At 40.5% G+C, this 12532-nt stretch overlaps 1 protein-coding gene across 2 annotated transcripts in view; it reads right to left on the bottom strand.

The window, feature by feature from the left end:
• LOC139140182 (polycomb complex protein BMI-1-like) overlaps positions 1 to 12532 on the bottom strand; it is a 26006-nt gene extending 13474 nt beyond the window's left edge. Inside the window, exons 1-2 of one of the 2 annotated variants that reach the window (XM_070709252.1) lie at positions 12321 to 12532; positions 1058 to 1127 (exon numbers count right to left, since the gene is read on the bottom strand). The gene's annotated coding sequence lies outside the window, so the exon portion shown is untranslated. The remainder of the gene's footprint in view (positions 1 to 1057; positions 1128 to 12320) is intronic. The other variant, XM_070709251.1, reaches the window with a different exon arrangement.

The following is a 12532-nucleotide window of genomic DNA, read 5'->3' as shown; positions in this document are numbered from 1 at the left end:
CAACTCCGTTTATATTGTCGTTGTCAGAGGTTTGGTATAATAGTTGATGTTTTTTCCCGTCCGCGTGCACTGTACCGCTTCAAACGGTCTGTTCTGTCGAGGTCGAAAGGCCCTAAAGATGGATTGCCCTCGACCTACTTTCAAACGCAGATAACATGCCGCGTTTTTTTTTAACACCCTGAAGGTTCGTGGTTGAGAGCCACGTTTTTTTTTCCGTTTGTCTATCGTCAAAACCACGTCCCGTGTTTGACAAGCTGAGACACCGATTTAGAAAGACATCGGTGTTTCTTTTGATATTTGCCTTTATTCAAAGCGACAAGGGCAAAAACATATTAACCTGGTTTGGGTGTTTTGCAACCCATGATGGCGTTTCTGAGAAACGGACAAAACAGCAAACATGTTTTCAATACAGGAGAGTAATCTATACCATCGAATAGTGACAAATAATGTCACAGAAAATTCATATAGCTAAAATAAAACAACTACGTCATGTCCCAAAAGTATCCAACTTGACTAGTCTTTGGAGTTATTGCCCTCGACGTCGTTGTTTCATGTGGACTTGACTATTGTATGACTCGAATTGTTCATGGCGATAGCACTCCCCCAATGTCAAGGCCAACATACACACTCCTTTCAACTTTTTATGTTTTCTTGCTTTCCTAAGTAAGTCCAGTTTGTATCACCAGGGGTCATATGTGTGCTCTCCGGCATTGACATTGTTCTGCGTCAAACCCTAAAGAAATATCTACTACGATAGGGAAATTAGCCAAATTTTACATTTTTTCTCACTTATCAAGACCCGAAAAAATATTTCAGAATGAGAATTACTCCCGACGTACTCTATATAAATAAGTAATGTTATGTGAAACACGCTCAGTCGTAATTGGGCGTACTAGTCCCGTAAACCAGATACGCTTAGTTTCAAACACAAGCCCATTGAGATCACTGACGGCGATATATTGACTGAGATAAGCCAGAGCTCAGTGTGTAGATTTCCTCGCTGCCTATCTGTAAAATATCCGCTTAGTTTGAGGGGGGGAACAAAGACTAGAATTACCAGAAAATCTTCCTCGATGTAAACGGCGACTACGGAAGTTGCTGTCGGTGTTCGTCACACGATGATAAACCTACAAGGAAATATACAAGCTAATATCAGCAAAAATGCAAACACCGAATTGCACATATTTATCAAATTTCATTGGTACTAGTTTTTCTAGGAAGACGATGAAAGAGGGCGGGCGATTCGCATGAGGTCGCGTAATCGCGTAAAGATATGCGTCTTATAAGTTACTGGTCTGATTATGTGTATTTGAGGATGTATTTGAACATCTATCATGTATGACGCACAGCAGATATATAAAATCAAGATGGAAAATGTGATTGTTGAGGTGATGAAGAGTTGTTTTGATTTCTAGCGAGCTGTATCAAGATGGCGTAGCGCTTAACCAAAAAACTTTTTTTCCAAAGCGATATTTCTACTAAAGAGGAATTGATGCCTCATACTATATATCTTTAAAAATCAGAGAATCTAAAATGTACATGTAGTAAACTAGCTATAGTTTACTCGGGCGGCAATAGTTTCGTTGGGGTAGAAAACCTCAGTTTGGTATCAATGATAATTAATTTATATAAGTAAAAACATTGATACTAGTTTATGAAATTGAATATCTAATTTGAAACTGGAGAACATGTACAAAAGAAAGACAGTCTTGTCTTACATTGTCTATTGTCATTCTAAGACGACATGGGTTCAGAGACTGACAAACAAAAAAGTGATTATTAATAAATTCATGATAAGCAAAATTAAAATGACGGTTATTCAAAATACAAGAATTTTATTGCCAAACAAAAATTAACAATATGAGAATCTCACAAAATTTGGCCCAGACAAAGTGGACTTAGTTTTTTTGAATATTAAAAACAGAAGATAAAAGAAGCCAGAAAATCGGATGATTTGCATAAATTTGCAAACGTTTACACTTCTTTCTCACCCAACTTACGACTGCTTGTCACGCTACAATCTCTCTCTCTCTCTCCCTCCCTCTCTCTCTCTCTCTCTCTCTCTCTCTCTTTCTCTTTCTCTCTCTCTCTCTCTCTCTCTCTCTCTCTCTCTCTCTCTCTCTCTCTCTCTCTCTCTCTCTCTCTCTCTCTCTCTCTCTCTCTCTCTCTCTCTCTCTCTCTCTCTCTCTCTCTCTCTCTCTCAATTACAGAATTTGTATCCTTGTGATAGGATTTCGTTTCGCACACAAAGGATTCTTCTATAAAATAGCGGTCTGGTGTACATGAATTTATTATCCTGATGAGATGTGATGTGATGTGATTTCATGTAGTGTTATGTTATTATGTTACGTACTTAAGTTACATTGTATGACGTCATTGAATGTCTCACTGTACGTTATTACATCCCATAATATGTTGGGAATACCATATTTTTGCTTAATATACGCATCAACGAGTTCTGCGAGCTATAGTCAAACATTGTCGTTTGTTGTAATGTTTCGCGTTCTCCCGCGGTTGAGCAACGGCAGGTGGCACGTGCGCGCAATATTGTGGTGCGAACGAGGTTATTTGATATCATATTTTACAAAAACGCAGGGAATTCAGCAAACTTGCATGTTCGGTACACTTCTAAACGTGCGCCGTGATGTATCAACATACGGCGAGTGTAAAAAGATACGAAATGTGATTTATCGAAAGGAAAGGGGGAAACATTTTGACTGGCATGGCGCTAAAGAGCGCGAGTCGGAAAGCAAACAGCATTATTTATCACGTCCGCTCAAAAGAAACGCCCTTGGTTGAACTCTTGCCTTCTTTGTATTACCGTCTGCACGAATTAAAAATACACGTAGAAATAGGATATGAAGAGACACATGGCCAGGGGGTCTGTTGCTCGTCGCACTGAAAACTTTAAATAGAGTATATCTGTATGGGCAAGATAAGGAAATATGTCGACAATAAAGGGCAAGTAGATGTAACTTTTGATTATTATTCTACGACTTTTGTTTTTAATATCGACTACGCTTTCTTATTCTACTCCAAAAAGCACGCTGACATACTTACAGTATTCAACATGTCAATTCAGCCTGTACCTGTATAGACTAGGTGGCTATTGCTGGCAAGTGAATTCTGGTTCTGACCACACACAAACAATAACAGTGTATTCTACACGTATATATATATATATATATATATATATATATATATATATATATATATATATATATATATATATATATATATATAGGCTATATAATATATATATATTATATATATATATATATATATATATATATATATATATATATATATATAAACTTGCGATTTACATGTTATATAAAAATGCGATTTACATATAATGAATAAGAATAGTGAAATACCATCAAAAGTTAACGATACAGGCCCTTTAACATAGATGACGACGAAACAGCGGAGTTCATACCAACAGCGGATGAGAACATTTTCAAGTTCCGGTAACCTTGACTTTTGTTCCATTTTCTAATGTTTTTATTCTGTTTGTTAAATAGAGTTTCTAGTTCTATTCCCAAATCACGTCGAAATGTCTAGTAAACAACTCGCCGACACACCCCGGACTGCTGATAACCGAATTTTATACGTCCAACTTCTTTTGCCAACAAGCACATTATATGATGTTGTACATAGTGTGCTGTGTTGGCAGCACAGACAATACTTGTATCTGAACATACGTTCGGGAGAAGACAATAAGAAAACGCACCTATATTTCTGGAACACAAATTGTGCAAAAATGTTCAAAGAATACAGTTATTGGCACCTTAAAGTGAACATTTGTGTGCAAATGTGTAGACAACGGTGGAATGTCACAATCATTAATATTGTGCACTGCTCTAAATATCGCGATTCGATAATACCGCGCTGAAGAGATTCAAGTCGATGAACTGTTTTAAAACTATATTTCATGGCCATAACCATTGAGATGAACGGAAAACATCAGGAAGAAATAGTGTTGTATCTTCAGTCAAATAATTGGTTTCTTCAAGCCTTGTGCTACAACGCAGGGTAACATTAAATGACTCAGACAAAAAAAACCCACGAAAATGTTTCTCGTCCTTTGGTGGATTAAAAATGATACGGTCATGCGAATTTCTCTTTCTTTCTTTCTTTTTTTTTGGGGGGGGGCGAGGGGGTGGAGCGATATAAATTGGTCAAGCCCCCTTTGAGGGGAATTCCAACATGGCCGCCAGTTGATTAAAATGGCTGCCGCTGAAAGAAACAAACCTGAGGAACATTTCAGAACATTTATTGGACATATCTCCATAACATGAATTCACGTGTAGATGTTGTGTTTCTGCTAGTTCCGTTTTCAGAATTCAATGTTCATTAGTGCTGATAATATATCCTGGGATTCAAACCAAATCAAAACTTTCAAAAAAAAAGTCGTGACGCGGATATTTTCACCTGACAGGCGCGATGACGTGGAACAAAACAATTGTTTGTTTGTCCTTATTTGCCTACAGAAGTTACGATCATATCAGTGATATAAAGCATTCTATACAATATCCGGACTACAATACAATTGTCGACAGTAACCTCGGACTTTGCACCATGCAGTTAAAGCTGTGTTGAAAGTTTAACACTGGGCATTTAGACATGATCTTTGGACTGGGACAACAAACCGCACTGCACAATCAGAACAAAAAAAAATAGCGGAAAACACATTGAAAGTTGCAGATGATGGAGCGTAGTTTTACACATGCCAAAACTTTGCCATCGGAGAAGCGACAGGGGGTGACGACACAGCGTAAATTTTATCGCATAAATATCAATAAACATAAGAAAACGCTTTCTTCCCCTTTATCTCTGCTTGTAAATGTATCTGCATGTGTGTGAACATCTTCCTCTGCCACTGTCATCTCTTGCAAGTTTTTATTCGGTTCAAAGCCTGGCAGTCATACCTTTTTGAATTCCGAAGCCCGGTGATATCAGTGTGTAGCTGTTGTGATATTTATCAGTTTAAAAATATCAAATAAAACAGTTTTGCCCGTATATTTGACAGCATATCTTCTACTATTATATCAGACACCAAGCATACATTTCACAATTGAAATTCAGTACATGTTAATAATTGATCAAAGTTGCGCCGGTTGGGAAGTTACAAAGTGGACATACCAATGATGTAGCTGCAATTTCCCGTAGTTCGCCGGAACCTTGTTATTTTTTTCTCAGCGTGTATCCGTTCGCCAGTGTTCAATTGATAGCAGTACGTTTCATTGTAACTTTCGTTCTAGTTGTGTGTCTTCATAATCTCGGTTACCCAGACTGCACTTTGGAAGTTCTCGTCCGGCTGCCAATATTAGTGCACTCTGGGTAAGCGAGACTAGTATCGTTGGAGATGTTGTCAGTGATGAGGCGCAGTACACGGATAAAATATGCATAAATAAGTGACATGCTGATATTTTCAAGATGGACTAAAGGCTCTCCTAACACTGACGTGTGTTCTGTGCAATTGATGGGAAAGTGAAAGTGTTCTCTATGTGTTGTCGACTTAACTATATCAATCAGCAAATCCTTTCAATTTGGGGTTATGGCAAGGACATTACGATAGAGAACACGATAAAGTGTTTCTAGTGAAACGAAAGTGCGCAGTCGAAGCTGATAGGTTGGTCCCACAATCAGCCACTCTTGCCCCTATTTGAGCACCTTATGCTCAATGCCAAAGATAAACGTATTTATTTATGCAAATTGTATTAATGAGCATTGTTTGAATATGCAAATCAAGCGATAGTGAGTTATTATCAATGCTTTCACAGTGTCGAAGCACAGCCACGTGACAAGGGGAAGCCATGGACGTCCAAGAGATGCATGGTATACAAATTGCGGCTCAAAGTCCTGGGAAAAGTCTCAAGTACAGCTTCCTTCCTGTGCCGCTTAGTATTGAGTGGGAAATAATCCATCGGCATACCTGTAGGACCCGCTACCATTCACTCAACTGAGTCGGCGTCTTTTTATGTGGGGTCCGCGGTCACATTCCGTGCATGCCCGGTGACCTTAGAGGTCAAGAGGGCTTCAGTGAACGACGTGGTTAAGCCACACAAATGCAGAGCAAACTGCACGATCGTCGGATGGCAAGAGGCTTTTCAACGCGTGGCTTTCCACTTAAAAAGTCGGGGAAGCGATCCCATTCCTAGCACGGCATCTTAATGACCCGTACATGTCTCAACACTTCGTTGATGGAATTCGTGCTGGTTTTACCGTCTCCGGACATCAGTGCGTGAGTGTCGTCGGCGCCGTTCCATTCTCCTCAAACAGCCATCTGATTGGCTGTCCTGCTGGCATGACGTCATGGCGTATGACAAGGCCTGCCTCCTTCTTCTTCTTTCTCTTCGAGTGAATAGATTGTCAGTTGTTGTGAGGGGAAATTTTTGCCCCAATTAGTGAATACTGTACACTGGACCACCGTCGCTCAAAAGCGTTGCCATGGCAACTGTGCCACTAGCTTTGGCACGCTGCGCAAAGCGGGATGCAGACTTGTTGATCCATACTTGTAACCATTTATTGTGATGTTTGTCGGTTTAACCTCACGGTATCTCTTCTTTTCGTTTGAATCGTATCCCTGAGAGTCATATTGCTTAATCAAAGTTTATCGAAGACTGGGTTACTAATTATTTTACTTTCATTCACGGTGGATGAAAACTCAGCACTGCATAGATTGGTGTAAGGAGTTATTTATAAAAGGGCCGAAATAAAATAGAAATACTTGTGCCCTGCGCACATTCCATCCAAAAGGATGGATGAGTTGTAATAAGCTATTCATTTATTTATTTATTCATTCATTCACTCACTTATCCTTCCATCCATCAATCCATTAATCCATCCATCCATCCGTTCGTTCATTCATTCATTCATTCATTCATTCATTCATTCACTGATCACTGTAACTAAAAGTAAATGCAAATGTATGCACTTTTTAGAGTGTGAAAGATATAGTCTGTGGTCGGTAATTATTTTAAATGTTCTGCAAATCAGTTTCATCGTGGCGATATTTTTGGAGAAGCGGAGAAATTGTTTTACTTCAACGGACGATTTTGTATGAACTTTTCAACGTTGATGTATCGATAAACCTGAAAGAAAAAGCCGAATTAAGCGAAACTTGCCGTGGGGACAAAAAGTGGGAAAACCAATGCGCCATCGCGGCACACGTGTGTGGTATGGGAGGGAGGGGGGTCGATTTCAGCAGGGTATTACATCGATTTGCCTGGCCGTTCGGCTGCTCTCCGAAGCATTCTTTCTCGGATCTCAGTGCGAAGTAAACACGAAAACTATTTGGCCAGGAGGTGAAAGACAACTAAAGACGGCAAACACCGTTTAGCTAACACGATTGCCTGTCACTCGTCTTAGCTTAGCGTTAAATGTGAGCTTAACGTACTCGTCTTCACCATAGGAGTAAAATTGAGCTAAGCGTCCAGCTGAACATTTTCATTCTCACAACTGTGGGTCAAAGTTCGCAGGGGTCCGTCGCTCGGGCAGTCGGTCAAAGTCTGTACCTGTTTACTTCTAGCTTGCACCGCCTAACGGTCATTGATTGATGGATATTTACGTTTGTCGTCGGATTACCAAAATGTATTCATATAAACACCGACATGCCTCGGGGACAAGAATTTCACCCGAAGTGAAGACACGGTTACTGGGTTTTCGCAATAAATACGCATCCAGAGAGAACGTCAGAAACCGCAATATTTGTGTAAAACTTGTACAAACAAACAAAAACAACAACAGTAGGATAAACAAAAATAGTTATTTTCGTGATCGTACGCATAGCTCCGAGACGTGTGCGTTGTCTGTTTTCATCAAAAACCTAGCAACAGCATTCCCAAAAACTGAAAAACAGACAAACAAACAAGCACTCAATCAAAACATTTCTTGATAGCGTAGCAATATGATTCATTAACTTAATGTGTTTACCAGCTCCAACTAAACTCGTAAAATACCAAAGAGATGGAGGAAGTATATTGTAGTCAGTTGGAAAAAATACCGGTAAAAGATATAGTAAAACAAGAAAATTGCATGCCCGTAGCATTGTCACGGACAGGTAACACATTCCTTTTTCTAGTCTGATGTGAAACTTTCTAGATGGGTTTATATTCGACTTTAGTAATATTGTGTAAGGTGCATTTCAATAAAGCCTACAATTTCTTATGGTACTAGATCATCCACTTTAAATTCCTTCATTTGTTATAACGGAAGTCACAATAAAGGTCTTTGTTTAAAAAATGAATCAATTATCTCTCAGTGTGGACATTATATTTAAGGAATCATTTATGATTTAATAGCACTTATCCATACGCACTTTCGAACCATTAGATCTCATGCAAAATATCTCTCTCTCTCTCTCTCTCTCTCTCTCTCTCTCTCTCTCTCTCTCTCTCTCTCTCTCTCTCTCTCTCTCTCTCTCTCTCTCGCGTCAACAGCGACTGTCACGTAATCTCGAAGGCGATATCATTAATTCACGTCGACCACTTTGTTTACTTGAAAGCTGATACGACCAGACGATAATGCGCAGAAAATACCCTTTCAACAGAGGTTTCTCTATACCATGTCCTTTGCATGGTTTCAACATTTGGGATATTTCAAGACGACATTTTTATATAGAGTCAACTCTCAGCGTAGTTGAAGCACAGTGCCGACATAGATAAAACGGTCGCAGACGCTTTTGTAGTATGCTTGTTAATGCAACCTCTCTACGTAAACGCAAACGTATACACACTTACATACACACAGACACATATGTATATATGCGCACATCTATATACATACATCTATAAGTATATATATATATATATATATATATATATATATATATATATATATATATATATATATGAGTCTGATGGTCGCTACAGAGAACACAAGTAGCGTGAAACTCTGAGTAACGCCTAAGTCCTGTTATCTAATTGTTATCAATTTTACCGTATACATAAATAGAGAGAGAGAGAGAGAGAGAGAGAGAGAGAGAGAGAGAGAGAGAGAGAGAGAGAGAGAGAGAGCGAGAGAGAGAGAGAGAGAGAGAGAGAGAGAGAGAGAGAGAGAGAGAGAGGAGAGAGAGAGCGAGCGGCTTGGCTCTATAGTAAAGAGCAACTATATGATATTGTTTCCGACAAAGATACATATTCAAACGGGGTATTAGACCCTACGTGGAGAGCTTTCTCAAAAGACAGACAGGCAGATAGCCTTAATCATACAGATTTTTGTATTATTACTGGCAGTTCCATAGTGTGAGGTATTTTTAATTGGTAGGACTAGTATTTGTTTCTGTACGTGGAAAAATTACGGTCGATCGATTCCTTCTCTGTTAGCGCTCTTCCCTGCACGGGTAAAGCTGTATTCAACTTACATCTTTAGGCTTGAAATTTTTCCCCCACGGCGAAAACAACAAATCATAATGTAGGAAATATTTAATCATAGTTGCATAGGGATAAACATGCAACTGTCAAGGTTTTTTATCCTTGAGTTCGAAATATTTTGCGGTAAAACGATAAATCATGTATTAACCGTTACATTATCTTCTCCAAAGGTATTCTTCACAAACTAGAATAGTTCAATGGTTCAATTTAGTTCACGGTTTTAGTATTTTATCTTACTTTTGTGACTCTCTTTTACTCATAGGTAAGTTCAGGCATTGCTTGTTCAAACTTTCAAGAGCGGTTCAACGATCAGCGGCTTTACCGGAAACACACATGTTTTCTGCAAAGTACAGAGATGTCATCATTAATTAATGAAGTGTCCTTGAGAAATGGCTTCACTGTACACGAAGGTAATATCGCAGTTGTGGGCGTTCAGTCTGGGGCTGTTGTGGTATAGATCTTGCTGGTTCCAATACTGGCTGGTCTACTGAAAATAGATTTTTACATTTTGACGCCATCTGCCGTTAGCATCTTGATGTGTTAAGTGTTAGGTGTCCAGCATGTTCGAATCGTGTTTACGCAATCGGTCGAGCAAATGTCGCCGATAGGGACCGAACCTCACAGTGTACTTTTGGGCATTTTAGTGCAAAATGACGAACTGTGCACGGACACGGTTAACAACTTGAAGTGGGGGCGCGTCGAGCCGCAATATAGCTTGCAGAGATACAAGATGATTTGCAACATATCGAGAACGCCTAGAAATGACGCTGTACACTGCAGTCACTATGGCAACTTCGTAGCCGTACCTTTTTTTTAAGTGGCAAGACTCGCAACAGTTAATCAATGTAACCGACATGCTTCATAGATCCGTCTTGGGTTTTTTTGTTGTTTTTTTTTTTTGCAAAATCAGATTCAACACTGCCTGTTGCAAACGGCATGGAAACAGAAGTCCAATGTAAAACCCGGACTGCCACGGTGAAGACAGTACAAGATTTCGTGATATTAATCGATCAAAGTGACGCCTTTATGATATCTCTGGCGTCCGTGCAACTCTTCGTTTCGCCGAGATCTCGAGCTCGTTTCATGAGCAGGCAAGACGCACTTTGTCAGTCTGTCAAAATGGCCATCCTTTGTATTCGGCAGAGGCTTGCCGAGTATCGACGAGATTATTACTACAAACAACATAGGTGAATGAATAGCGTGAAATGTTATTAGTCTGTCTTGTGCGACACTGAATGGAAAAGAAAAATTCTTGACGCTAGGCGCGTTTGTGGAGTTCACACACGTCCCTTTAATGCGACTACAGACGAATGAAACACTGTAGTCAAGAGGAACGTTATACAGGACTGAAAAGACTCAAGCGTTCGTTTGTTGTTTGGTATTTTTTGCGTTGCGCTGACCTGATAAAGAACCCCGCTTGCCACCAACGAACACATGAACGATTGTGTTGGGTCAGCCCATTGGCTTCGGAACTGTTGATTACAAGTAGCGGCGAGAGGTGAGGCTGCTCACGGCCTGACCTCCCGTGAACGCTGGGAACACGCCGACCGGGAAGGCAAGTAACGGGCAGCGACCACCGTGAGTCCAGTGCCGGTTTTGCGAGAACACGGCCGGGTCACCTCTTATTAGTGCAGTAACAGTACCAGCTAATCAGCCCCATTTGACACCTCGCTGTGTATAGCCGGGACAGCGAAATGCGGTTATCTGCAACGTCCCTCCAACGGCGACCCTTTGGGATCGGGCACTCAACGCCGTACTTAGCACCTCTGAACGATAGACACACACCAAGGAAATTTCGAAACGGTGTCTGAAGGGGAAGGACAAACCGAGAGTGAACGAAATTCGTTCAGCAGAGAGCTCTAGCGTGAAAACAGTTTCCCCATTCGAAAGTCGTTCCCAGTCAGTAAGCTCATTACAGCGTGTTTGCGCTCTCATATCAAATGAGGAAATTCTGCCTGGGTTCGCGTTTGGTTGGTTTGATATCCATTCCTTGCTCTATGGTCAGAAGTGAGTAATAAGAAAATTTATGAATTCCTCGTAATTCCTAATGACATTAGGAGCTAAAAATGATTTCTGAATCGGGGGACTGGTTTGGGGAAAGATTTAACCAATGTCTATGAATATGAAAACGCTATGGATGGATGGCTTGATCAAATGTACGCCACGATACATGGACACGAAAAGTCAAGTTCGGTTAAAACGCGAAAAACCTTCTCACGACTGTTAAATTGCAGCGATCGGGTCCTACGTATCACAAACAACGCGACCATCATCCAATTTCATTGAGTTTCGGATACCTAATGATATAAATAAATTCAATATTTTTGAACGTCGGGTCCGCCTGACGAACTGTTCCTATGCGCCGATGTCTATGAAATACTTTGCATTCAAACTTTCGCAAACGGAAAAATCTCAACATAATCTGGCTTGACAGATCTTTTCTAGACTAAATGTGCAACGGTTAGCTGCATAAAGCGGGCCTTCAACTCGCGGCGTTATTGAGAAATCAACTTAAAACGTTAGTATGACTTGGAGGATTTTAATGGCGTGCTCGCATTGGAAATGACGAAGACAGGGCCTTAACGTGACCTCCCCTAAAGAGACACCGACGTATTTACGGCCAAATATCTCAAAATAAGGGTTACATTTGGGGAAAATAATACACATACAGGGTAGATAGCCTCCTTTGCCAGCGACGTCAGTGCACCTAGTTACATATCATGCCGAAATCACGTATCGTTTGGGCCATATTCAGCGAATGCCACGCCGCGCTGAAACGAGATGTCTGGGGAAGCCATCTTGGATTTTAGCTGAGCTGAATGCAGCCGTCGCGCGTGCAGATTCCGCCAAAAAATTGTCGTCTGCCGGGCGCACGCTGGCACAGACGACTGAAATTCCGCGAACCGACATGGAAGAGAATAGTAAACGAGAAGTCATATTTACCTGCTTTAGCTCTGTGGCCTAGAATGAAGCTGAAGCCGTGTCGTGAAAACGGTTACCTTGCGCTGGATATTTAATGAAGCCCTATGACAGTTCCAACGTTAACGTATTGCACGAATCACGTGACCGAATTCCTACTAGGCCTTTCTACATCGGCGACGCTTCAAATGCGTTGAATATATCATTGATAACAGTGTCTCTCCTAAACCCAAATT

This window comes from Ptychodera flava, chromosome 9 (genome assembly GCF_041260155.1).
Source record: "Ptychodera flava strain L36383 chromosome 9, AS_Pfla_20210202, whole genome shotgun sequence".
Classification (NCBI taxonomy): domain Eukaryota; kingdom Metazoa; phylum Hemichordata; class Enteropneusta; family Ptychoderidae; genus Ptychodera; species Ptychodera flava.
The sequence above is the reverse complement of the archived record's forward strand: the minus strand, read 5'-3'. Positions and strand labels throughout refer to the sequence as shown.